Source organism: Pan troglodytes, chromosome X (assembly GCF_028858775.2).
Source record: "Pan troglodytes isolate AG18354 chromosome X, NHGRI_mPanTro3-v2.0_pri, whole genome shotgun sequence".
NCBI classification, from domain to species: domain Eukaryota; kingdom Metazoa; phylum Chordata; class Mammalia; order Primates; family Hominidae; genus Pan; species Pan troglodytes.
Window position 1 is genome coordinate 53,100,510 of NC_072421.2, and position 23,769 is coordinate 53,124,278.

Genomic DNA, 23,769 nt, shown 5'->3' on the forward strand with positions numbered 1-23,769 from the left:
AGCCCAAAGCTTTTGAGAAACTTTCGCCGGACCTTTGTCCCGACCCAGATCCTAGCGTCCTCTATGCCCTGCCTCCTCTGCACTTGTAGCCCATGTGAGTTGCTCTCTCAGCAGCCTCTTGGCCATCTCTCCCCACCTCCACTCATGCCTCTCTCGAGCATCTCAGAAAGGCCCGAGCCTGACTTCCCCAGGCAGCTATTGTCCTGGCAGCACAGCCGCCACGCCAGCGTCCCCACCCAGTCAGCCAGCCAGCCGGCTGCTCCCTGGCCTCGCCAGCCCCCCCCCCCCCCGCTCCCCGCCCCGCCCCAGGGAGGACCAGGCTGGCAGCTGGGAGTCTCCCTGCCTGCTCAGCCTTCCTCCTTCCCTCCCTCTCCCTCCCTGCCTCCCTCCTCCTCCGCCCGCCCCTGAGGCAGGGACCGTGCAAATCGAGGAGAGGGGGGACGGACAGGCCTGATGGGGTCCAGCTTAGGGCCCCGGACTCCCCACTGATGCTCTATCCAGGCTGGGTGTCCCCAGCATCGTGGGACCTGGATTTGTGTGCACCGGGGTGGTTCCCAGGCCAGGAGGGTCCCTCTGGGAGGCCCTTGGTGCCCTCGTTTTGCATGAGGACCCCCCTCGGATGCTCTGAGCCACCCTCCTCAACCCGGATCTAAAACCCGGGACACGGCTATCAGGCCAGCCTCTCTCTCCACCCCACCCCCTCCTTCTGGCGTCCATCCCCTCCCCAACACCACCTCTGCTGCTGCCTCTGGCTGTGGACCTGCACCTCTTCCCCATCCCCGCCAGGCCCGGGGAGCGGGGTGAGCCTGGATGAGAGCCCCCCCAACCTGGGGCTCTCCCAGGCCATGGCCCGTGTGCTCCCAGGGAGGAGCCCCGGACCCTGAGCATCTGCTGGAGGCTTGGCAGAGGCCCCGCGGGGACCGTGTCTTCTGAGGACAAAAGGCGGCGGCCAGCAGGCAGACGGGGGGGGGTGGGGGGTGGGGGGGTAGGGGGACCGGCAGCCAGGCAGGCAGACGGGTAGCAGGGGCCAGCACTGGCCCCCCTCCCAGCTTGGCAGTGGCATGAAGATGGGAGTGGGAGTGTATAGTGGAGGAAGCACCTGCCGGGACCCCCACCTGCCAGCTAGTTGGACACCCCAAGGCTGTGTGCTGCCCACCTGGTGTTCCCCAACACCCCCAGCCCTACCCAGTGCACCCCTCCGGTGCCTGCTTTCCCTGATGCCTGCGATTTAGACCAGCCCGGCTGTATCCACGGCAACAGAAGCAGGAGTGTCACTGGCCGCCAGATCACTGAGGGTCCCACAATGTGGCCCGGGCTGTGATTTACCTGGGTGAGACAGCTTGAGCCCCATCGTGGATTCCAAGACATCCCTGCTGAGAGAGCCAAGGTAAGCAGTCAGCATCCCTCCACCAAGGATGGGGGGCTGGGACTTCTGTTCTGTCTCCCCACACATACTTCAGAGTCTCCATCACTGCCATGCTCTCTGTCTCTGTCTGACTGTGTTAGTCTCTTTCTGCTCCATCAAGGGGCTCCTTGGTACCCAAGCCTGGGGACTCCTCATCTTCCCCCCATCTTCCCCAATCCCAAATGTCCCATGAGAAAGGGAACCACCACCTGTTTCCCCTCACAGGGTCTGTTTTTATCATCATGGTTGCGTTTGGGCATGAGGCTGTGTTAATCTTTCCTTGTGTGCTGGCTGTGGAAGGGATGCCTGGGAGCCCGGCGGCCGTGTTCCCTTCACAATGCCTGCACCCTGGGCAGGCTCAGCCTCTTGCGGCTGCTCCTCTCCCTCTCCCTCCTCCTCCACTCTCCTCCAGGATCCCTGGCCTGCTGGCCGGGTGTGTGTGTGTGTGTGTGTGTGTGTGTGTGTGTGTGTGTGTGCACCTGGGTAGCAAGCAGGTGGGTAGACATGACAGAGAAGCTGCTCCCAGCCCAGACCATCCCCCACTCCTTCTTTCCTCCTTTCCTTCCTTCCTTCCTTCCACCCTCCCCACCTCCCCATCTCTCCCTACAGGTAGCAGAGTTTTGCTCACTCACCACTGAAGATGTTGCCGATTCCCAGCTAGGGGGAGGAAGTCACTGTAGGGCTAAAGGACAGTGAAGTGGTGGTGGGGAGCACTTCCAGGCCCTAGGCTGCCTGATGGTTCTGTGGGGGCAAAGACCAATCCCATGACAACCTGCAGGGGCCAGGAACAACATGGTTGTCCCTACAGTGTGGGACCCAGCCTCCACCACAAGGCTCTCTGTCTCTGTTTCAGATGTCCATGTTGTGTCTGAGACCCCCCGGATCTTGTGGCCTTGTGCCCAGTAGCCGGAGGTCCATATATCTGGAAGGGCAGGAAAGCCTGGTACATGGAGAACATGGATCCTCCCAGGGACACTTCCCCCAACTACTAGCTCTGCAACTTTAGTGGAAGCATGCCACTTACCGAACCTCAGTTTTCCCATCTGTCAAAGAGACTGGTAACCCTTCCCTGATGGGTGTGTGTAGGGATTGAATGAGTTGGTGCATGTAAGTAAGAGATGTGCATCGAGGTGGCACTGAAGCAATGTCAGCAAAGCTCACAGTCAATATTGTTGCTGATTATTCATGATTAATAGTGTTATCGATTACTTGGAGGAGGGACAGGTCCTTCTTCTCCAGGGTCTCAGCAGAGATCTGGGGAGGGCAGCAAGTGGGCAAATGGAGGGTAGTGGAAGGGAGGCAGGAGAAGCCCTGTGTTAATACTTCTCATTTGTAGAGAATGATAAGTGGTTATGGGCAGAGCCTCCCTCCCCCACCCCACTCCAGTCTTCTTTCCCTGCACTTGTCCCTGTTTGTGCGCACACACACACACGCACACACACACACAGAACCTTGAGCCCCCATGAGCCAGCAGAGGCCTGGCTTGCAGCCTGCAGCCTTCCTGGCCCTGGTGATGTATGTGTCTCCCTGTTGAGGGGAGACTTGGCAAGAGTTTGGCCTGTGGTCAGTGGTTGGCAGGGCCTGGAGATGAGGCTGAAGCTCCTGAGATCACGGGGCTTCGGGTACAGCTGGGGTGTGGCCCATGCAGCAGCCAGACCTGTGAGGGACGCGTCCCAGGGAGCTGCTCACCTAGAGCCTGGGGTGGGGGAAGAACGGGGTCTGCTGGCTGATTTCAGGGCATGGAGATGTGATGGGACACAGAGTGTGGGGTCGGTGGCCAAGGGAAGAGGAGGAATGGGGAAAGACTGAGGCCCAGAAGACCATCTCTGTGGGGGCAGGGAGGGGGGCTTTGAGGCATAAAGTAGACTTTTCTGAAGAAGCATTTGGTGTGGGAGAGGACCTGGTCTGTGGTCTGGAGGCCTCTGGGCCCGAGCGTGGTTGTATACATGCTACTGAAAATGTGTGGCTGAGTGTGTAGTCTGTGTGTGCATGTCTGTTCATGGGCAGTGTGGCTGTGTATGAACCTGTGTGTGTAAGCAGGCCATGTGATGGCATGCGTGTGAGTGTGTGGGTATCTGGGTAGGCTTGTGTGTGTACTGTGGGGTGGGCATGACTTTGCATGTCTGTCTGGGTGATCAAATGGACATGTTTGATTTTGAGCCTGAGTGTGGGTGTGTTTTCTCTGAGCCATCAGGCCTGTTGAATGTCTGGTTGTATATGTGTGTGGCATCAGTTTTTCTTTGAGTGTACGTGTCTGGTTGTATGTGTATGAGTGTGTGGGTTTCAGAATGCCTGGGTGTGCATGCCCAATTAGATGAATGCCTAGTTGTATCTGCTTGTGCATATTGGTGTGTGCTCATGAGTGTAGGTGCATCTAAAGGGTGTGCTTGTGAGTGTTAAGGGCATATATGTGCATGTCCATGCATGTATGAGAGGGTGTATATGTGTGTGTGTATATATGAGTGTATCTGTCCTGCATTTGTGTAAGCAGGCTTTTGACTTTCTGTGAATGTCTGTATGTGGGTTCTCCAGCATTTTAAATTATATAGATGTCCGTGTGTGCATGTTCCAGTGTATATCACCTGTAGACAAACCTTTATGTCCACATCCGATTAGAGAAATGTTAATATAGGTGGGCACACTAATATAAGGAGGACTAATTTTATGGGTAGGGGAGAGTGTGTGAATGAAAATCTATTTTGTGGGTATGCCTACATGTGCACATTTGATTATGTATGTGAGTATGGCTGTGTGTGGGGGTGTATGCCTGTCTGCACACAAAAACACACACACACGCAAAATGCTGTGTGCATAGGTGAAATGATGCATTGTCTATATGTCTAATTGTGTTTGTGTGTACACTGTTATGTGTGAGTACATGTCTGTGGCATGCATGAGTAGGTACTTGGGTGTGCGTGTCTCATTATGTGTTTTGTCTGAATTTCTGAGTATGTGAGTGTGAATGTGTATTTGAATATGCCTGTGATTGTGAGTGTATATGTGAGTGTATATGCTAGTAGGTGTGAACATCTGGCTGTGTGTGTTTCATTGAACATGTCTGTATATGCCTGCCTGTCCATACACATATGTCCACACACATCTGTCCACACACACGTGTGTGTGTGTGTGTGTGTGTGAATATGCCTGTGTGTATGCCTGTACATTCAGACAGGCATACACAGAGGTATATTCACATGTGTGAATGTGCCAGTTTGTACAGTTCTAATTATTTGCATGTATGTGTTTGTGTTTATGCATCTTTGTTCTGGAGCATATGTTGTAGAACACAATGTAAGGTAACGTCCATGCGTGTCACTCTCAGCCTACAAGTGTGTTTAAGTGTGTGTGTGTGTGAGGATGTGTGTGAGGATGTGTGTGTCTGTGATGAGTGTGGATCAGTCCTTCTTATATGGATGTACAGTTGTGTGCATGTGAGTGTACTTCCATGTGTACATGTGTGTGAATATACCTTTGTGTCCAAGTCCATCTGTGAGAATGTAGGTGTAAATGATTCCTCTTTATTGTGTAGCTTCTCATATGGGTGTATGAACTTGTAGGAATGTACATGGTGTACATATCTGGCTGTGATAGTGTGGGCATGTTTTGTGAGTACATTTGTATTTCCATGTCTGAGTGTAAGCATATGGGAATGAATTAATGAACAAGTCTATGTGCATGTGAACATGCCCAGTTGTGTGTACAAGTCTGTGTTAGGAATGTCTGCATATCTATACTTCATGTCATTTACAAGCATGTGCATATCTAGGTGTTTATGTGTGTGAGTGTGTAAATATATGTGGTCATGTCTGGGTGTGTGTGTGCACACATTTGGGAGCTTCCCTGTCTGTGTCCATGTTTGTTCATCATCTCCTTGGGTGTGATACAAAGTCTGTCTGTCTGTGGACATGTGAAGGTATGCCTGTATGTACCCCTGTGTTTGTGAGTGAATGTACGTCATTCATGGGCATTATATCATGTGAATGTATGTCACGCATGCGTGCCTATGTTTAAGAGTAAATGGATGTACACGTATGACTAAGTACAGTGTGAGTGTGTCCATGTGTAAGGATGAGCGTAGGTATTTGTGCATGTGTCTGTCAGTCGATGTGAGAGAGAGATACTTGGCCTTGGGCCTGTGCGGATTGGGCCTTATTGACAAGGGGATGGAAAGGGAGAATACTTACAAGTCTGTGTACCTCAGTATGTATTTGTGTGTATGACTGAGAGTCAGTGGTGCCCTGCGAGACTATGTCTGTCTGTAAGTGTGTAGACATCCTGCAGATTGGCAAACTATGACACCTGATGCCTGTGACCCCCATTCTGGGGCTTCTCTGGCCTTGACCATGTACTGGGCTTTTGTGGGGGTCTCAGGATAATTCCTGTCATTATTCACACTCAAGAAGTGGGCACCAATCATGGCTGATGTCCTACTGGGGAAAAGAGGCCTATTTAGAAAAAGATTCCTTGAAACACAAAGACCTCCCTTCTCATCCCCCCAACCATCAAAGGCCCAGAGTAGAGTGGCATTGTATGATATCTAGGGTTGGTAAATAGTTTTCACTGAGAGGACCCAAATTATGCCATCCAGGCAGAAATCTAGATGTGAGTGTGTATATATAAAAGTGAAAGTATCTTAGTAGAGTGTGTGTGTGTGTGTGTGTGTGTGTGTGTAGACTGGTATATCTGGTGAGAGAGAAAGGATGTGGTCTGCATGTATGTAAGAGAGAGCATGGGCCAGGTGCGGTGGCTCATGCCTGTAATCCCAGCACTTTGGGAGGCCAAGGCGGGTGGATCTCCTAAGGTCAGGAGTTTGAGACCAGCCTGACCAGTATGGTGAAACCCCATCTCTACTAAAAATACAACTGGGCGTGGTGGTGCATGCCTGTAGTCCCAGCTACTTGGGAGGCTGAGACAGGAGAATTGCTTGAACCCAGGAGTTGGAGGTTGCAGTGAGCCCAGATCATGCCACTGCACTCCAGCCTGGGCGACAGAGCGATACTCCATCTAAAAAAAAAAAAGAGAGAGAGAGCACATGGGTGTATGGGTGTTTCTGGGTAGGGTGTGCGTGTGAGGCATTTGGGTGTGTTTGGGATTGGGGGGGTGAGTGTGGTTGTATGTAAAGTGGCCTGTGTGTGTAGAGGATGGTATGAGTGAGAGTTGGGTTGGGGATATGTGTGAGGATGTGTGTATTTGAGGGGTGTGTGAGTATGGGTTTATCTGGATGGTGAGATAGGGTGGGGGATACCTGGGTGGCGTATGTGTTTGCTGGTGTGGCTGTGGCTGTACTGTGTGTGTAAGAGAGTGTGGGTGTTTCCTGGGTGGAGTATGTATATGAGGGAGTATGGGTATATTGGGGTCAGGGAGATCCAAGTGTGGTTATATGTGGATGATATGTCAGTAGGTGAGAGCACAAGTGTATCTAGGCAATGGAAGTGTGTGATAGGGTGTATTGTGATGGTGTGCATGAGAAAGAGAATTTGGGCACATCTGGGTGAGGGTGGGGGTGTATATAATTGGGGGTGTCTATGGAGTGTGTGTATGGGTGGTGTGTGTGAGACAGTATGGATGTATCTGCATTGTGTGTGTGCAGTGTGAGTAGATCTGGCTGATGGTGATTAAGAGAGAATTGGGGGTCGAGATTGTGTTTGTGTGTAAGAGAGAGTGGGGGTGTTTCTGAGTGTGGTAGGGGTGTGAGCACGCATGTCTCCTGTAGGAAGAGCATGTATGTGTATCTGGATGAGGTGTGAGAGTTTGGGTTTAACTGGGTTGGAGGCGAGTGTGGATGTAGTGGGGGGGTGTATCAGAATATAGGTGCATGTGAGGTGTGGATGTATCCAGATGGTGTGTGAAAGAGAAAGTGTGTAGGTACGTTTGGGCTGTGTGTGAGACAGTGTGTGGATGTATTGGGGGTGGAGTGGGTTTGAATGTGGGTGTATCCGGATGGTAGGTGAGTGAGAGCACGGGTATATTTGGGTGATGGAGTGTGTAGTAAGGTATGTCTGGATGGCGTGTGGTGAGAGCTTTGGTTGTATCTGGGTGGAGAGTGCGGGCGTATACGTACTTGGGTGTGGATGTGAATGTGTATAACTGGATGGGTTGTGTAAAAGAGAGTTGGGGGCACAGCTGAGTGGGAAGTGTGTGTATGGAGTGTGGGTGCTTGTGGGTGGTGTGGAGGAGATGAGAGCATGGGTGGATCTGGGGAGTGGGGCATGTGCAGAGGTGCACTGGATGGCATGTGTGAGAGTTGGATATGTCCAGGTGGGTTGTGTGTGGATGTAGTTATACCTGGGTGGTACATGTGGCTTTGAGTGGATCTCCATGGTCTATATGGGATGAATCTGGATGATGATATATGAGAGGGTGGATGTGTCTGCATGGGGCTGTGAGAGTGGGGCTGTATTTGGAGTGTGCGTGTGCTGTAAGAGTGGGGCTGTATTTGGAGTGTGTGTGTGTGTGTGTGTATATGGGTATGAGAATGATGTGTGTGTCTGTGTGTGTGGATGTATTTGGCTTGGGAATTTGTGAGTGTGAGTACTTGGATGGGGTGTGGGTAAGTGTAGTGCCTTTGGAAGGTATGTGTGTCATTGTGGGTGTGTCTTAATACTGTGTGTGAGAGAGAGAGATTGTAGGTGCGCCTGGTTCGGGTATGAGGGCTCTGAGTTGGGGTGGGGTACAAGTTTGAGTGTATCTGTGTGATGTTTGTGAGAGTGTGGGTGTACTGAATTGGGAGTTTGCATAAGTGTGGAGGGCCTGTGCGTGTAAGTGCATTTGAGATGTGTGTATATGAGAACGGGTGTATTTAGATGGGATTTGTGTGAGAGGGTGTGGGTGTATCAGTGTTGGGTATATGTATGAAAGTAGGTGTATTTGAGGAGAATGTGGGCACATCTGAGTTGGAGTATGTGAGAGTGTGGGGTATATCTAAGACCGCGAAGACCTATAGGATGTGAGCAGGGCTCAGCCTATGTCTGAACGTCTACATGGCTATGAATCAGGATGTGTATATCTAAATAGGATGTGTCATCTCTGGGTGGTGTGAGAGTGTGTGGGTGTGTGTGTGAGTGTGAGTGAATCTGGGGGGTGTGCATGTGGCTGCATCCGGCCACATGTGTGAGTATGTGGCCAGCATGTGAGTATGAGGATAGCATGTGTGAGTATTTGGGTGAGGAATATATCTGAGAATGTGAGTGTATCTGTGTGTGAGTGTGTAGGTGGTATATCTGGAGGTTTTGTGTGTTCAATAATGTGGTTTTGTCTGGGTAGGGTGTGTGATTGTGGGCATGTGTATGAATGTGTATATATTTCCCGGGGCATATATATCTCTGCTGGAATGTCTGTAAATGTGAACGTGTCCATGTTTGTTTATGTATGTGACTAGGTGCGTGTGGCCATTTATACCTGAGTGTATCAGCTGGATTGGGTGTGCACGTACTTGTGCTAAAGTGGTATGTATCTGTACTTGTGCATGAGGTGAGTGTATTTCTACATGTAAGTTGGATCTGCAAGGTCCCTGGAGGCAGCCTTTGTGTTTGAATCCTAGTTCTGCCATTTATTAGCTGTATGGCTTTGGGCAAGTCACCTAAGCTCAACAAAGCCCCATTGTCTTATCTGTAAAAGTGGGAGTACTATTACCTATCTCATAGGATGAGGATTGGGTGAGTTATATGAAAAGCACTTAGAGGCTGGACGCGTTGGCTCACGCCTGTAATCTCAGCACTTTGGGAGGCTGAGGCAGGCAGATCACTTGAGGTCAGGAGTTCGAGACCAGCCTGGCCAATGTGGTGAAACCCTGTCTCTACTAAAAATACAAAAATTAGCCGGGTGTGGTGGCACACGCCTGTAATCCCAGCTACTCGGGAGGCTGAGGCAGGAGAATCACTTGAACCCGGGAGGTGGAGGTTGCAGTGAGCTGAGATCATGCCATTGCACTCCAGCCTAGGCAACAAGAGTGAAACTCCATCTCAAAAAAAAAAAAAAAAGAAAGAAAAAGAAAAAGGTGGCTGGGCATGGTGGCTCACACCTGTAATCCCAGCACTTTGGGAGCCGAGGTGGGCGGATCACCTGAGTTCGGGAGTTCGAGACCAGCCTGACCAACATGGAGAAACCCCGTCTCTACTAAAAAAAAAAAAACACACACACACACAAAATTAGCCAGGCGTGGTGGCGCATGCCTGTAATACCAGCTACTCAGGAAGCTGAGGCAGGAGTGTCACTTGAACCCGGGAGGTGGAGGTTGCAGTGAGCTGAGATCGTGCCATTGCACTCCAGCCTGGGCAACAAGAGTGAAACTCCGTCTCAAAAAAGAGGAAAAGAAAAGAAAAGAAAAAGAAACAGAAGGAAAAGAAAGAAAAGAAAAGAAAAGCACTTCAAGCAGTGCCTGGCATGTAATGAGTCCTCTGCACCATATAAGCCATTACGTACTACCATAATTATTAGCCATGCCAGTGTGTAATAGTATGTGTCCATCTGCAAGTGTGAATGGGGTTTCTATGTGCATATTTGCCCTGTTATCTGTATCTATACGTCTGTGTGACAGAATGAGCATATCCTGTGTGTATCTGTGTTTGTACATGAAAGTGGGTTTGTACTTCTGTGTATCCCAGTGTGCATGTAAAACCACGAGCATGAGAGAAAGGAAGCATGTGTCCCGGGCGTGAATGGAGGGGGTTGGCCCCGTGTGTATATTTCCCAGTGCACACACATCTGGGTGTATGAGTGCACATGCCTGTATCTGTGGTAGTGTAATGTCTGTGAGTGTGGGTGTGACCTGCACTGCTGGTGTGTCTGCACATGTGAGCATGCTTCTATCTGGGTGTGTGCATGCCAGTGTGTTTTTATCTGCCTATGTAAACAGGTTTGTAGGGGTCAATATGCAAATGTATGTATGTGAATCTCTGTTGTGAGAGCCTATAAATGTCAAAAGGTTGGTATCCAGGTTTATATGCGATGATCCAGGTGCACGTGTGTGTGTGTATGTAAAGGGCTAGTGTGCATCTGAGGGTCTCTCTGTATTTATAAACCTCAGTGGCTATGTGGGTGTGTATGATTGAGTCTGCATTGCTCTACATGCCTGCTTGCCTTTGTGTGTGTGTAGCAGTGAGGCTGAGCCATGTGCTTGTATGCGTGAGCAGGTCTGTACTATGTGTATATGGATGTGTTCCAGGGCAGATTTGTGAGAGTGGCTTTGTATAATAATAGAGTGGGTTTTAATCTCTTAGTGTAAGAACCAGTGGGATGGGGCACGGGAGGGCCTGGATCTATATAGGATGTGAGCAGGACTTGACCTATGTCTTCTTATGTCTGCGCATGTAACACTGTATCTGTAAGTGTGTAGGTTCATGTAGTTTGGTTCATATGTATGTATGTATGTAAGTGCCTATGTAAATGGTGAACGCATTTCGCCTAGACCTGTATTCCTTTTTTTTTTTTCGTAGAAGAAAGACTATTAAGAAGGCTTTGAAGTTAAAAAATAAAACTCTAGGCCGAGCGCGGTGGCTGACGCCTGTAATCCCAGCACTTTGGGAGGCCGAGGCGGGCGGATCACGAGGTCAGGAGATCAAGACCATCCTGGCTAACATGGTGAAACCCCGTCTCTACTAAAAATACAACAAATTAGCCGGGCGTGGTGGCAGGCGCCTGTAGCCCCAGCTACTCGGGAGGCTAAGGCAGGAGAATGGCGTGAACCCAGGAGGCAGAGTTTGTAGTGAGCCGAGATTGCGCCACTGCACTCCAGCCTGGGAGACAGAGCGAGACTCCATCTCAAAAAAAAAAAAAAAGAAAGAAAGGCAGTTATATAGTTATATCTGTGTATTGTATGCGTGTGTATCTTTGAGCTATTTGCTGGTGTGTGGGTATCTACATGCATGCCTAGCTGCTTCTGTGCAGTTAACGGGGGATGTTTGTGTGTCTGTATATGAGTGTCTCATTGTGCTTATCGGCTGGTCTGAATGTGAGTGCAAATTTGAATTTCCATGTACACATGTCCCCGTGTGCACATATCTGTCTGTATGTGCTAGTGTTTCTATGTAATGTGACTAGATGTAAATGTGTTAGGGCATTCACAACCTGGGACACAGAGAAAGTGAAATATTTTATGGCACGCTGGAGTAAACTGAAGAGGGTTAGGGGTACTAGAGTTGAGTGAAAAGGAATTTCTTACATTTTCCTCATATTATACAATTACGGGAAGAAAATTAAAATGCAGAATTTTAGGGGAGTTATTAAATATTGAATTTGTGTACAACTTTCAAATGAAATCTTTTCAGTTTTTTATGACACACTTGAGCTCACTTCTAGAAACATGTCTTAGTCTGTTTTGTGCTGCTCTAGCAGAATACTTGAGACTGGGTAATTTTTAACAAGCAGAGATTTCTTTCTTACAGTTCTGGAGGCTAGGAAGTCCAAGGTTGAGGGGCATGCATCTAGCAAGGGCCTCCTTCCTGCGTCATCCCATAGTGAAGGGCAGAAAGGCAAGAGAACACGCTTTTGCATGAGAGAGAGAAAGAGAGAGAAGAGAAGGGAAGAGAAGAGAAGAGAAGGGAGCCGAACTCATCTATTTATCAGGAACCCTTCTTATGATAGAAACCCACTCCCATGAAAACAGGATTAATCTGTTTATGGGGGCAGAGTCCTCATTACCTCATCACTTCTTAAAGGTCTCACTTCTCAGTACTGCTGCATTGGGGATTAGGTTTCCAACACATGAACTTCGGAGGACACATTCAAGCTGTAGCATTCTTCCTTGACTCCCAAAATCCATGTCCTTCTCACGTCTAAAATAGATTAATTCCATCCCAATAGCCCCGAAGTCTTGACTCGTTCCAGCACCAACTCAAAATTCCAAAGTCCAGAGTCCCATTTGAATCAGACAGGAGAGACTCCAGGTGCAATTCATCCTGAGGCAAATTTCTCTCCAGATGTTAGCCTATGAAAATAGCAAATTACTTTCTTCCAAAATACAATGGTGGGACAGGCATAGGATAGACATTCCCATTCCAAAAGGGAGAAATAAGCAAGAAGAAAGGGGTAACTGGTCCCAAGTAAGTCCAAAATCCAACAGAAAAAAAAAAAAAAAACATTGTCTTCTTCTTTTTTTTTTTTTTTTTTTTTTGAGTTAAGGTCTCCCTCTCTGTCACCCAGGCTGGAGTACAGTGATGGGATCACAGTGTCACAGCTCACTGCAGCCTCAACCTCCTGGGCTCAAGCGATCCTCTCACCTCACCTCCCCGAGTTTTTGTAGAGATGGGATTTGGCCATGTTGCCCAGGCTGGTCTTGAACTCCTGGGCTCAAGCGATCCACCCACCTCAGCCTCTCGAACTGCTGGGATTACCGTGCCCAGCCAACATTAAGTCTTAAAGCTGGAGAATGATCTTTGACTCTGCGTCCTGCATCTTGGGCACACTAGAGCTGGGCTGGGCCCCCAAGGTCTTGAGCAGCCCTGCCCCTATGGCTTTGCTGGGCTCAGTCCACCCAGCAGCTCTCATGGGTTGAAGTCTCATGCCTCCAGCCTTCCCAGGCTGGAGTTGCACATTCGTGGTCCTGTAGTTCTGTGGTCTTGGGACAGCCCCACTCCCACAGTTCCACTAAGTGTTGCCTTAGTGGGAGCCCTCTGCAGTGGCTCCATCCCTATGACAAGTCTCTGCTTGGTTCCCCAGGCTGTCCATGAAATTCTTTGAAATCTAGACAAAGGAAGCCATGGTTCCACAACTCGTGCATTCTGTGTGCCTACAGAATTAGCACCACGTGGACACCATCAAGGTTTACAGGTTATACTTTCTGGAGCAGCAAGTTGAGCTGCACTTGGGCCTGCTTGAGCCACAGCAGGGGCAGCCAAGGGGTACTGCTCCAGAATTGAAGGAGCAGAGTCCCAAGGTGGCACAGGGCAGCAAATGCTCAAGTCCTAGGGGTACCTCTCTAGAAACCTTGCCCTCAAGATCCTAGCTTGCCTCAAAGGCCTCTGAATAGAATCTGGCTTCCTTCTACCCATATTAGTCTCTTTAGCAGTCTCTTGGTCACACCCTTAGTATTCTCTCCCCAACATGCTTTTGTATTTTTTACATGGTCAAGCTGAGAGTTTTCCAAATCTTTCTGTTCTGCTTCTCTTTTAATTATAAATTCTGTCTTTAAATCGTTTTTCTCTCATTTTGCTGTACATAGCCAAAAGTAGTCATGCGGCATCTCAAACATTTTGCTGCTTAGATTTTTTTTCTGCTATATATGCTAGTTTATGACTCTTAAATTCTGCCTTCCACTAAGTCCTAGGACATGAACACGATTCTGCCAAATCTTTGCACGCATATAACAAAGGTGGCTTTTATTCCAGTTTCCAATACCTTATTTCTCATTTCTATCGGAGACCTCATCAAAATGGCCTTTACCATCCATATTTCTGATCGTGGAATTAGAAACAAAGCTAAGGAGCCTAAATCTCCTTAGGGATTACTTAAGTGGTCATGATCAGAACCACTTGGCAATTACATTTTTAACACATGAAATCAGAACTGATCATGGCCACTTAAGTAATCCCTAAGGAGGTTTAGGCTCTCCCTATAGCACTTGTCTTCTTCTGAGGCCTCACCCAAAATCACCCTTAACCCTCTATTAATGGTTTTACAGGCTTTTTCTAGCCTGCTTCTCCATATTCTTTCAACCTCTACCCATTACCCAGTTCCAAAGCCACTTCCACATTTTCAGGCATTATAGCAACAACCCCATTCTTGGCACCAATCTTCTTAGTCCATTTCGCGCTACTATATCAATATTTGAGACTGGGTAATTTGTAAAGAACAGAGATTTTAGGCTAGGCGCAGTGGCTCACACATGTAATCCCAGCGCTTTGGTAGGCCAAGGCGGGAGGATTGCTTGAGGTCAGGAGTTCAACACTAGCCTGGCCAACATGGTGAAACTGCATCTCTACTAAAAATACAAAAATTAGCCGGGCATCCTGGTGGCAGGCCCCTGTAGTCCCAGCTACTTGGGAGGCTGAGGCACAAAAATCACTTGAAACCGGGAGGCAGAGGTTGCAGCAAGCCTAGATCACGCCACTGCACTCCAGCCTGGGTGACAGAGCGAGACTCTGTCTCAAAAAAAAAAGGAACAGAGATTTTATTTTATTTCTTATCATTCTGGAGGCTGAGCTGTCCAAGATCATGTGGCTACATCTGGTGAGAGCCTTCTTGCTGCATCATCCCATGGTGGAAGGCAATAGGGCAAGAGAGCATGTGCACATGACAAAGAGAGAAGGGAAGTGGGTAGAACTCATCCTTTTATCAGGAACCCGTTTCTGTGATAACCAACCCACTCCTGTGATAACAGCATTAATCCATTTATGAGGGAAGAGTCCTCATAACCTCATTACCTCTTAAAGGTCCCACCTGTCAACACTGTTGCATTGGGGATTAAGTTTTTAACACATGAACTTTAGGGGACACATTCAAACCATAGCAGACCATAACTTTTAAATTCACTAATGTGAATTTGTAGTGGTCAACATCCATGCCCACTTCTGATCAAGTCATAAGTGGTTTGATTTATTTTATGGTCCTTTGATTCATTTATGGTCATTTTAATCTTGACTTGGCAAATCCACTGGTGCTGAGCATAGATCTTCTACATCAATGTGTTTCTTGGTAAAAGCTCAAACAAAGGAAATGAAGTAAATAACAATTGGTAGTTTTGACACAGATATAAACTTCTATTGTGGCCTGCCAGTTTTTGATCTTGGAAAGCATGTTGTTGAAGGTAAGACACATTCCATGGAGATTGCTCACATACAACCCAATGTTTGACCTAATGCCCTCAGTAATTAGCCTGAATGTATGAAATGTAGCTGCATGATTCTACAGGTCAGCAGAGCTGACCTCAAAAACACAAGCTTTGGGGTCATCAGATAACATTTTGGTTTCTCAGAAGCATCAGGTGCAGTTACTAGTGTTGAGTATGGCTGGTGCTTTCACACCATACCCACCTTTCTTAAGAAATGGAACAACTGCTTATTCGTGCCTTCCTTTTCCACCTCCCTTTTATAATTCTCTTGTTCTTGTCATGGCCAGGCAGAGACTAAGGTTTTGTGCTTGAAATAGCTGCATGATCTTTTCTATCTTTTGGTAGTCACCATCAACAGGAAATTGCTAGCCTAAGTAAGTTGCAGCAAATGGTCAAAGAGTATTTTTTAGTGGGTTAAAACTCGTTTCTCGACAAATATTCAGAATTTGGATAATTTGTAGTGTTTGAATTTTGTGCTTCAAAGGGAGGATTCTTTTTTAAATGTAGCATCTCTTTCTTTTCTTTCAATCAAATATGAAATTTCTTGTAACAAATGCAGGCCAGGTGCGGTGGCTCATGCCTGTAATCCCAGCACTTAGGGAAGCTGAGGTGGGAGGATTGCTTGAGCCCAGGAGTTTGAGACCAACCTGGGCAACGTGACGAAACCCCGTCTCTACCAAAAATACAAAAATTAGCTGGGCATGGTGGCGCGTGCCTGTGATCCCAGCTATTCAGGAGGCTGAGGTGGGAGGATTGCTTGAGCCTGGGAGGTTGAGGCTGCAGTGAGCCATGATCACCTCACTGCACTCCAGCCTGGGTGACAGAGTGAGACCCTGTTTCCAAAATAAATAAATAAATAAATGCTCACAAATTGAATGCAACAGAAAATTTTCATTTTGTGTATCTTAAAATAATGATGAAGCTTTTCCCCTAAGTGAATGCAGACATTGCTCTACTTACCCTAATAAGTCTTCTTTAGTATTCAAATTGCAACACCAAGTAAACATCACCCAGGGAACCATACTTGACTTCACATTTCCTAAGTTGAAGTTTTGCTTCGAATCCATAAACTCTGTCAGTAGTCTTCACGCTGTTCTTTAGTGTCTTTAACATTTTTTATGTAACTTTATTCGTGTGCAAAAAAAGCCATTTGTTGAAGCCAGTAAACATAAAATCTGTGCCTGAGCTCAGGAGTTCGAAATCAGCCTGGGCAACATGGTAAAACCCCGTCTCTACTAAAAATACAAAAAAAAGAAAAATTAGCTGGGCATGGCAGTGTGCGCCTGTAGTCCCAGCTACTTGGGAGGCAGAGGCAGGAGAATCGCTTGAACCCGGGAGGCGGAGGTTGCAGTGAGCCGAGATTGCACTACTGCACTCCAGCCTGGGCAACAGCGAGACTCAAAAAAAAAAAAAATCTGAAAAATGAGAAGCATTCACAAAGAAATGTTGCCATGTTTCTTTTACCTCATTATTATTATTATTATTATTACTATTATTTTTACCAAATCTCTACACATTTGGGTTTAAAACAACACGGAAGGGTGTACTGATCCCAGTTCCTTACAGAAAGCTGAAAGGCAGGTGGGAAATGTCTTGGATTTAATTACATTCATCTGGCATAATTTACTGTGGAAATGAGACCTATAGACAAACTTACAGGTGAGGGCTCCTCAGTAAATGAATCTCAGAGTTTTCCAAACAAACTGCTGTTGTAAACAGCAGCATCTGTCCACAGACTTATGCAGTTTCCACAGTATTTCAAAATATTCATGTATCACTTTGAATATTTCAAACTTAGTTTATGTTGGTGCTTCTTGTACTTCTCTTCAAGTTTCTAACTAGTACTGTAAACTATGCAATGTCAACACCCATAGATGCATGGGTAGAAAATGAAAACCTTTCTGATTGAACATCTAAGTTAGTGTCATCTCAATGCCCTTTGACCTGTCACCAGTGTATCTCCTAACAGCAATAATTGAACATGGCCCCTTTCCTATTCCCTTTACCTCATTGGTCTTAAAAATAGTGTAGACAATTTCCCTGCACACCGCTAACCTGTGAGATTCTACTGGGAGGGGCATCTTAGCTTTACTTGTTAATCATACAACCCTGTCACTAGCCGGTTGAGCTCCAGCTAAAAATATTCTAACCCATCTCATAAAAGATCCCAGTTTCTCAATTTGCACTGCCAGATGCTTTAAAAATTCCAAATCTTTCTATTGAAGGGGTCAGCAGACCTCTGTGAGTTCTGAAAACTGATTTTTCTCTGCATTCTTAAGAAAGCAACACTCTGGCGGGGCGCGGTGGCTCACGCCTGTAATCCCAGCACTTTGGGAGGTCGAGGCGGGCGGATCACGAGGTCAGGAGATCAAGACCATCCTGGCTAACACAGTGAAACCCCGTCTCTACTAAAATACAAAAAATTAGCCGGGCATGGTGGCAGGTGCCTGTAGTCCCAGCTACTCGGGAGGCTGAGGCAGGAGAATGGCATGAACCTGGGAGGCAGAGCTTGCAGTGAGCCGAGATCGTGCCACTGCACTCCCGCCTGGGCAACAGAGCGAGACTCCATCTCAAAAAAAAAAAAAAAAAGAAAAAGAAAGCAGCACTCTGAAACAAAGTCATAAAGCAACTCAATTAAACTATTGTTGGGCTTCATTCATTTATTGACAAATATTTTTATGTAAAAACAAAAGATAGTAAGTATGAAATCCCACCAGGAATCAGATTTGGTTAATTTTTAGTATCAAATACCAATCACAAGTAAATCAATCAATAAACCAAGAAATGATAAAAATGATATTGTCGTAATATTTTTAAAAGAGTCCTGACCTTTTAGAAGTAGATACTGAAATACTTAAGGATGAAATGATATAACAGATATGCTTCAGAATACTGGGAGTGAGGGAAGTGGGTAGGGTTATAGGCAGAATGAGACTAGCTATGAGTTGGTAATTGGTAAGTCTGGGCAATGGATCCACTGAGGTTCATTACAGTATTCGCTTTACTTTTTAATGTTTGAAATACTCTATAATAAAACTTTTTTATAAAAAAGTAACAATCAGAAAAATAAAATAATACTGTTCTCTTTAGAAACACCTAATACTATACTATATAATAGTCCACATAGCAACAATCATACAATGCTTCTATTTTTTCTGTTTCTTGGTGATAAGACAGCCCTCCTATTTTTGTAGAAGAAAAAAACTTGAGGAAAAATAAGAAGAAAATCAAATTAAAAGAAAAATAGGCGGGGTGCAATAGTTCATGCCTGTAATCCCAAGACTTTGGGAGGCTGAGGCAGGAGGACTTCTTGAGCCCAAGAATTTGAGACTAGCCTGGGCAACATAGTGAGACTGCATCTCTACCAAAAAAAAACCTTAAAAAATTAGCCAGGCATGGTGGCACATCCCTGTAGTCCCAGCTACTCTGAAGGCTGAGGTAGGAGGATTGCTTGAGCCTAGGAGGTTGAGGTTCATGCCACTGCACTCCAGCCTGGGTGACAGAGCGAGACCCTATATAAATAAATAAATAAATAAATAAATAAATAAATAAATATTTTTCAAAAATGAAGGCTAGGCGTGATGGCTCAGGCTTGTAATCCCAGCATCTTCGGGGCCTGAGGCAGAAGGATTGTTCGAGCTCAGGAGTTTGAGGCTGCAGTGAGCTATGATTACACCACCGCACTCCAGCCTGGGTGACTGAGCGAGACCTTGTCTCTTTTTTTTTTTTTTTTTTTTTTTGAGACAGAGTCTCACTCTGTCACCCAAGCTGGAGTGCAGTGGCATGATCTCAGCTCACTCACTGCAATCTCCACCTCTTAGGTTCAAGCGATTCTCCTGCCTCAGCCTCCGGAGTAGCTGGGATTACAGGCATGCACCACTACGCCCAGCTAATTTTTGTATTTTTACTAGAGACAGGGTTTCACCATGTTAGCCGGTCTGGTCTGCAACTCCTGACCTCAAGTGATCATCCCGCCTCAGCCTCCCACAGTGTTAGGATTACAGGCGTGAGCCACCGTGCCCAGCCGACCTTGTCTCTTAAAAAAAAAATAAAACAGAAAAGAAAACAAAAACAAACATTGTCCACATAGGTATAGGCCAAACTCCAAAACCTCACTGATGATAAACAACTAGCAAAGTAATAATCATACTATCTGGAATGTTTCAACGGGAAGTGATGAAAACAGTTACCACCTCTCTTTGCACATGGTTGCTCTGGAGCCATTCTTGCTCTAGCCCTCTGCTGTGGTAGGAGCCTACCAGCTGGGCAGCTCTGCTCGTTTGTCCACTTACAAGTGCAAGAGTTAGCTGGTCTCTGCACATGAGCAGGTTTGGCTCCAGCGGTATACCTGTTGCAGGATGTGTATGTCAGTTAAGTGTATCTGTGTGTGAGCAAGTTTATATGTGTACACATGTTTGCTCATGTGTACTTGTCTTTGTGTGTGTCTGTATATGTACAATATGCAATTTTTATCTTTGTGTTTGTTTGCGTATTGCTAAAGTGTATGAGTGTGCCTTTGTGTGTGTGTGTTGGAGCTGTTATAAGTCTGTTCATGGGTGGGAGTGTATATGTGAATGGGTGTGTGTGTGTACATATACCAGGATATACATATTTGTGTTGGTGAGCACACCTAATCTATGTGAGAGAGTTTGAATCTGTCTCTTTGTGTTAGAGCATGTGTGTGTATATGTGAGCAGTTTTTTACTTGCCTGCTTTTTTCTGGGTGCATATATATCTATAGGTCTCTGAGGGGGATTCTATGTACTATACCTGTGTGTGTATGTGTGTGTGTATACACACACATGGTAGGGTTCAAGTGCGTGTCAGCCTGCTGGCATATGTAAGTAACTTTGAATCTGAGTGTTAATATCGTGACAGTGTTTATCTATGTGACAATATTAATATACAACTTTGTGTATATCTGTGTTGTGTCTGAATATGTGGGAGGATTTGAATCATCAGCTATATTGGGTCAATGAGTATATATATGTCTGTGTGAATGAAAGTATATGTGGGTAAGTTTGCTTGTGTGTACCTATCTGTCAGTGTTTGAGATCTCGTTCATCCATGTGTGTGTTAGGGGAGTTACAAAGGTGGTTTTGTGGACCATTGCATGTGTGTGAGTGTGTATCTGAGTGTGTCTGTGTATGTGAACAATTCTCAGCCCTCTCATATCCAGTGCCCTCTTCTACGTAACAGATATTTTGTAACACCCCTTTACTGTCTGGAAATGAAGTTCTTAGGAATATAATCTCTCTGCATATGTAATTTTTTTTTGAGATGGAGTTTCACTCTTGTTACCCAGGCTGGAGTGCAATGGCACTATCTCGGCTCACTGCAACCTCCACCTTCTGGGTTCAAGTGATTCTCCTGCCTCAGCCTCCTGAGTAGCTGGGATTACAGGTTCGTGCCACCATGCCCAGCTAATTTTGTATTTTTAGTAGAGACAGAGTTTCACCATGTTGGCCAGGCTGGTCTCAAACCCCTGACCTCAGGCGATCCACCCGCCTCAGTCTTCCAAAGTGCTGGGATTACTGGTGTGAGCCACCATGCCTGGCCCTCTGCACATGTAATTTAAAAAGAAAATCCATATTTTATACAATATCCATTTTGTATTAACTATAATACAAATAAGAAATAAAAGAAAAATGATTTATAAGAAAACAATTTGTATTTCAATATGTAAATGCTTGGGCATGACACTCCCCAGGAGATTCAAGGAAGTAATTAGAGGCTCCCAATGTCTTTTTTTTTTTTTTTTTAGATGGAGTTTCGCTCTTGTTGTCCAGGCTGGAGTGCAATGGCGCAATCTCAGCTCACCACAACCTCCACCTCCCGGGTTCAAGTGATTCTCCTGCCTCAGCCTCCCCAGTAGCTGGGATTACAGGCATGCGCCACCACGCCCTGTTAATTTTGTATTTTTTTATTTTTAGTGGAGACGGGGTTTCTCCATGTTGGTCAGGCTGGTCTCGAACTCCGTGCCTCAGGTGATCCGCCCACCTCCGCTTCTGAAAGTGCTGGGATTACAGGCGTGAGCCACCGTGCCCGGCCCCCAATGTCTTATACTGGGTAACTATGGATTTAGGAGAAGGGACGTGCAGAGGCAGGACGTGCAGGAAAATGACAGGCACAGGCCTTGGAGGTGAGATTTTCTAAAATAGTCAACAACTCTAAGGAAAGCTCATCCCAAACCAAAGTGCAGCCTCCTCTTTACTTACATGACAGCCACGTTCCTGGATAATTCGGGGTATGTTAAAATCAAGAGAAAAAAATGGTGTTTATCTGTGAAATAGATTCTAAATTCACTTACTTAAAAGTCCAAAGTCCTAGAGGATGCGGGACATGTTGGCTGCGTGGGACTCTCCCCCATATTACTGGATGGCCAACATCCTCCCCGACTCCTAAATGTCAGAAGGACACCCTGCACCCCAGCACTGTGGCCATCAAAAATGCTCCTACACAAATTTCCAAAATGTCCCCTAGAGGGCAGTAACGCCTTTGTTGAGGACGAAGCGCTGGCGCTCGGAGAGGGTACACTGTGTACCTGTGTGAACACGGCAGAGTACAAGATGTACCTCTGCCTCCGTGTGCGTGTGTGCATATGTGTGTGAGTGCGTGTGCGTATGTGTGAGTGTGTGTGTGTATGTGTGTTGCATGCGTGCGCACGCGTTCCTCATGCAAGAGCGGGTTGCTGTCTGAGGGTGTCCACAGCAGTAGACCGTTTATGGGGGGATGGGGTGTGCACGTGTCTGGGCTCGAGCAGGTGTGCGTGTGTTCTGTGTTTGCACGCGTCTTGAGCCTCAGCTGGGCCCGGGCTGCGGCTGCCAGTCTGCGGAGGAAAACCCTCTCCTCACTTGTTTGTAAAATGTCCCGAGCTTTCCCAGGGTTTTGTTTGTTTGCTGCTATTGTTTGGGGGGGATGTGGGGGGGTTTTGTTTTATCTTTAGCTTTTGTTTTCACTGAGACTCAGGGCTACGCATTATCCACCTTCTCGGTCTTAGCGTGGCTCTCCGTGTCTCCCTCTCTATCTCCATCTTTATTTCTGTCTCTCTCTCTATCTCTCTCCAGCTCCCCTCTCTTATCTCTGCCCCACCCCACCCCGTCTCTATTTTTCTTTCTTTCCTGGCGTTAGCCCTCTCCCTCTCCCTGCTCTCCTTTTCTCTCTCTTGCGCTCTCTCTCTCTCTCTCTCTCTATTTCTCTCCCTTCTCTGTCTGGCATGCTGGTTTCTGTGTGTGCCTCTGTCTCTTTTTTCTCACTCTCATTTTCACCCTTCTTCCCCTTTCTGTCTCTCTCTTCCTCTCTGTATGTAAGGATCTCTCCCCTTTCTCTGTTTCTCTCTCTGTCTCTTTCTCCCTCCTGTGTCTCCGTCTGTCTCTGTCACACACACCTCTCTCTCCTTCTGTCTCTCTGTGTCTCTCTGGCCTCTCTCTTACATTCAGTCTCTGTCTGTCTCTATCCCTTTCCCTCTGCCTCCCCTCAAGGTAAAGGAGAGAGAAAGAGAAAGAGAGAGAGAGAAAGAGAGAGAGAGAAAGAGAGTATGTGTGTGTGTGTTTACATTCACCCAGCTGCGGGCTGTTCCACAGTCTGAGGGCGCTGTCAGGCCTTGAAGGGCTGAAAGGGAGCCCACCAACCCCATTTCTGCTCAGCCCCTGCCCTAGCACTTTCTAAGTACTAGTTTGGCCTCCCGTCATGGGCTCTGAGATTTCAGGGTGCCATTAAAAAGCCTGGCTCGGGCGCAGTGGCTCATACCTGTAATCCCAACAATTTGGGAGGCCAAGGCGGGCGAATCATTTGAGGTTACAAGTTGGAGACCAGCCTGGCCAACATGACAAAACCCTGTCTCTACTAAAAATACAAAAATTAGCCGGGTGTGGTGGTGCGTGTGCTTGTAATTCCGGCTACTCGGGAGGCTGAGGCACAAGAATCACTTGAATCCGGGAGGCGGAGGTTGCAGTGAGCTGAGATTGTGCCACTGCACTCCAGCCTGGGCAACAGAAGGAGACTCTGTCTAAAAAAAAAAAAAAAAAAAGGCCGGGCACCAGGTGGCTGTGGCAGGCCAGGCTGGATTGAGCTGGAAAACCATGCAGAGGGGAGACTTTTCCTGGGAGGGAGGGAGTAGGAAGACATCCACTCAAGTTCCACCCCCTAATCCCAGCCCAGCCCCAACAATCATCCTGAGTTTCCCCAGTTTCTGCCCAATTGCCTCACTGCCTTCCCTCTGGGACCTGTGCTGTTACCTGGTCACATCCCCACACTCCCGGAGCTCTCCTCTTTCCTGCAGCTTTGCTGCGCTGCTCTCACCGCCAGATGTACCCCCCAGGCTGCTGTTGTAGCTAATCCTGCCTGGATGTCTCCAGGGCACCCTCTCTGACCCACAGCCCCAGCCCATTTAATCCCTCAATCAATTCATTTGATATATTGTCACTGAGAGCCTACCATGATGTGCTATGTAGTGTTCTTTCAGAGGAGAGTCAGTGAGTCTTTAACTCCTGCCTTTGTGGAGCTTTCATTCTGACAGGACAAGGCAGGCAATAAACTAAAATTTAAAAGTAAATTATATATATAAAATTATATATATAATTTTTATATATTTAAAAAA

At 47.0% G+C, this 23,769-nt stretch overlaps 1 protein-coding gene across 4 annotated transcripts in view; it reads left to right on the plus strand.

The window, feature by feature from the left end:
- Nucleotides 1-414: 414 nt before the first annotated feature.
- GPR173 (G protein-coupled receptor 173) overlaps nt 415-23,769 on the plus strand; it is a 29,528-nt gene continuing 6,173 nt past the window's right edge. The window contains exons 1-3 of one of the 4 annotated variants that reach the window (XR_010154794.1): nt 977-1,387; nt 20,935-21,312; nt 22,238-23,695. The gene's annotated coding sequence lies outside the window, so the exon portion shown is untranslated. Of the gene's footprint in view, nt 1,388-20,934; nt 21,313-22,237; nt 23,696-23,769 lie in introns of those variants that run through there. The other 3 variants (XM_054677085.1, XM_054677084.1, XM_016943908.3) reach the window with 3 other exon arrangements.